At 36.3% G+C, this 4,274-nt stretch overlaps 1 pseudogene; it reads left to right on the top strand.

Moving 5' to 3' along the window:
• The window catches only part of LOC107585763 (nephrin-like), a 105,248-nt pseudogene extending 102,648 nt beyond the window's left edge, over positions 1–2,600 (top strand).
• The last annotated feature ends 1,674 nt before the right edge of the window (positions 2,601–4,274 follow it).

Genomic DNA, 4,274 nt, shown 5'->3' with positions numbered 1-4,274 from the left:
ATATATATATATATATATATATATATGTATATACAGTATATATATGTATATACAGTATATATATAAAATGCATTAGGAAAGTTATTCAGATGCTGTAATGTAAACTTTAAGGCTTATTATAATGCACTTTCAATTTTCTGAACATCTGAATTTATTGACTGCTCCTCAGAAATTCCTCTTTGCTTGCAGAAGTTCTGCTTTCTCGTCATGTTTTCTAACTTGCAGGTGTGATGTGATGTTTCTGCAGGTCCCCTGCTATGCGAGCAGAGAGCTTATCAACACCTCGGCACAGCGAACGCTCCTCATCGACAGCAGCTCTGAGCCTGACAGCACCGTCTATGAGAGCTACGGACGGGTATTATCACTGGACACTCACAGTTCAGCCTTTCCTCTTTCTTTTTTTTTTTACACAGGGAAGCTGGAAAAGGCTGTTCTAGCAAAACATTCAGATAAAAATACTTGAAAGCAACATTTCATGTCTTGTATTGGCAAACATCACACCTGAGTTCACAAACAATGTTTATTGCTACTGAAGATGTCCTTTTTCCTCAATAGCAGGAGAGAACTCATTATTACTACCCAAATGAGGTCTACAATCCTGCCCTGTTTACTCACCCTGAAGGCCCTGAGGATCATGGTGAGACTAAATCTAATGTTCTTATACACTTAAGAGGGATATTAAAGCTGAACTTTTAAATTTTTAGGTTCAGATCTTGCCTCTCCCTAATAACCTTCCAGCAATTTAGCAAAAAAGTTAGTGTTTTTGGCCCATCGTTAAACAGTTGCTAGAGTGTTATGAGCAGCATTGGGCATAACACATTACAAGTAACGTGAGTTATGTAATCAGAGTTACTTTTTCAAATACAATTTCCCATTTATTCACTGACATCTCTCCTGTCCCTGTGTTGAGAGAAATTGGGAGTGAGGTGCAGACGAAGAGGCACTTCCTTCAGATGGAGGCTTATTAATTTCACTTTTGGTTTGAAAGGGCCTTTTACGGTGGCCGAGAAGTGCAAAACAAAACACAATTCTGAAAACAAAATAACAAATTACAAACACAAATGCAAGTCTAAAAAACAAAATAACAGTTCAGAAAACACAACAACAATTCAGAAAACAAATTAACAAATCAGAAAACACAATGACAAATCCGAAAACACAACGACAAATCAGACAAACCGGAAGAGGTAGGTATAGTTTGAGACAGCGCCATTGGTTTGGGATTACTCACCACTGACTGGACGAGACATCTGTCAATCAACGTATACAGGAAGAACCAGCCAAAGAACAGCAGAGTCGTGGTAGAAAGTTTTGCACTTCTCGCCACCGTAGCCTTTACTACGGAGCCCCGCACATGGCATGCAGGAAAAAAATAGTAGGCTAAATTGTGCGCACGATTTACTATTTCGTTCCCTCAGTTTATAAATTGTGTGCACGATTTATTAATTCGTTCCCTCGATTTGCTAAATCGTGCACATTTTAGTACATCAAGGGAACGAATTAGTAAATCGTGCACATGATTCATTTATTTTTTCTTGCATGTCATGAAATTGCATGTCATGTGCGGGGCTCCGTACTTTACAGCTTCCAAAAATTTTACTTTTCCAAGTTAAATTTAACTTGCAGTACTTTTCATAAAAGTAACTAAGTAACACAATTAGTTACTTTTTCATGGAGTAACGCAATATTGTAATTTATGACTTTTAAAAGAATCTTTCCCCAACACTAAGCGATTGTGGGTCCTAAGAGACTGTATGGTTCAGGTCCGTCTTTCATTGGAAGTTTGTGAACAAATCGATCATCTACGTGACTTAAGGTATAGTTAAGAGTTAGGGATATGAACAAACCTGAATATGATTGATCCTTGCCATAGCAGAAATAACAAAGAAATATTTTCTTTTTCTGTGATGGTGTAAGGGGAGGCATTTTAGATCACTTCAAGTTTTCTGCTTTTAAAAGCTCTTTTGTTTTTATGCAAAGCGAGTTTTCAATATTTGAGCAAACCCCTCCAGTGACAGTTGTTTACAGAGTAGTTAACAATTAAAACGTTTTTGCAGTTTGAAGGTACACGGTTGAAGTATTCATGTGCTGAGTTTCCTTCCCTCCAGATGGCAGACACTGCACAAGCCCTCTTGCTCATGACTATGAGGAGGTGAGAGGCTGGGGGGCATACGAGGACCTGCAGGGCTACTCACTGCTGCCCCCTGCTGCCCAATATCATCCACGAGCACCAGTATCCACCTACTATGAGGTGGGTGAGAACCAACAACCAGTTGGATCTATCTAGAAAGATGCACTTAATACATTTTATATCTAAGTTCCCAGGTCTAATTCAAAGGATACATGATATACACAAGCTCCCTTATGATTGCAGAGTTATGGTATTGCAGCATAGTGGTGCAATAGTTTTTATGTGACAGACTCTGTCAGTTTGCAATTTCGCTTTTGTTTATAGTTGTCGTTTATTCCACTGTTCTCCACAGGGAAGGGCATACGGTAAAGCTGATGTGGACGTAACAGCAGGAGTTTATGATTCTATGGTGTACAGACGCAGAAGAGACACAGACTTGCCGTTTGAGCTCAGAGGGGAGCTGGTTTAATAATAGTGAGGCTGGTGTGTGCTCTGGTCTAGACTAGCTCTACCCTGAAACCAGTTTGGGTTTGAGTTAATAAAACATTTTCTCTTTCACATTTTCTATTATTTGTCTAAAATATGTTGGCTGTTCTGTTTTTGCGTTTTAAAATTCACCATAAATGTTTAAATTGCTAAATAAATATTTAATTTGTTTTTAATTTGGTCTAAAACAGAAGCTTTTTTTGAGATCGGCTGCAGCCATACAATATGTTCCCTTTTTATCAAATCAGTTTCTTATGCTCTCCAAGGTTGCATTTGTTTGATCAAATATACAGTGAAAATAGCAATATTGTGAAATATTTGTACTATTTAAAATAACTGTGTTCTATTTTAATATATTATAAAATGTTGCAAAGCTGAATTTTCAGCAGCCATTACTCCAGTCTGCAGTCATTTTGTTTTGTTTTTGAGGATTTTTTGACGGCTCGAAAGTTCAAAAGAACAACATTTATTTGAAATGGATATCTTTAGTAGTTTTTCCCTAGGTAATTTTAATTTAAAACAATTAAAATGGTCTGCTAAATTCATAAATGTCATTAATATTTTTTTTTTTTTTCAACTGAGCCCTGTAGTGTTTGCCTCTGCATATTAGACTACATAGAGGAAAGGATTTTTCCATCGGCATACATTACCTTTAAAAATGAGTAAATTTTTGCACGTTAATATCAATTACAGTAGCAATAACAATGTGCAATTACAAGCTACTCTAGTAATTGCATATTAGGTCATTAATTTGTATTACTGAGGACTTCATTATGTAATTAGATATTATGAAAAGTGTGAACCTTTCTGAGGCCTAGTTTAGAATTTATCAAGTATTCTCAACTACCTTGCGAAATAAAAATACTAATTTAAAATTAAAAAATTAAAAAATTAAAATACTCTGATAAGAACACAAGTGTTATATAATGCAGATTTTTAAGTGATGAGGTACTACCAAAAATGCTATTATTTACCCTGAGCTTAATGGTTTTTCCTGATGGCATGCGTTCCTCTTGGGATTCATGGAAAGCGTGGAGCTTTGTCCCAGGAGGAAGTCTTTGAATGTGAGAACGGGGATAAAAGTCTCGAATCCTTGAGTCTGCGGAAGCCGACAACAATAACAACAACAACAGCAGCCTTCCATGATACACATTTGTGTTGTTGTCATGTATATGTCATCACAAGGAGTTAAAACAGGAAATCTAGGCAAAGGCTACATTTTTTATTGGCCTGAGACAAGATTGCTGGCTTGGGAAAGAAAAAGGTTGCCTTAAAGAGGCAAATTTTCACCCAAAAACGAAAATTCTGTCATCATTTATTCCCCTACATGTCATTCCAAACAAATAATATTCTTTATTTTTTCTGTGAGAAACAAGATGTTTTGCAGAATGTTCATGTTGCACTTTTGTAAAAATGGCTGTCAAGCTCCAATACTGAAATAAATGAACTTTTCCACGACATTCTAATTTATTGAGATGCACCTGTAAAATACAGCTTACACTCTAAAAAATTATTCAGTGGCTTTGTAAATATCACAATAACAATAACAAATAAAAGCTACCTTAAAGGGATAGTTCACCCAAAAATGAAAATTCTGTCATTAATTACTCACCCTCGTGTTGTTCCAAACCCATAAGACCTTTGTTCATAGCTAGAG

This window comes from Sinocyclocheilus grahami, unplaced genomic scaffold, assembly GCF_001515645.1.
Source record: "Sinocyclocheilus grahami isolate Dianchi unplaced genomic scaffold, SAMN03320097.WGS_v1.1 scaffold74.1, whole genome shotgun sequence".
In the NCBI taxonomy this organism is placed as follows: Eukaryota; Metazoa; Chordata; class Actinopteri; order Cypriniformes; family Cyprinidae; genus Sinocyclocheilus; species Sinocyclocheilus grahami.
The sequence above is the reverse complement of the archived record's forward strand: the minus strand, read 5'-3'. Positions and strand labels throughout refer to the sequence as shown.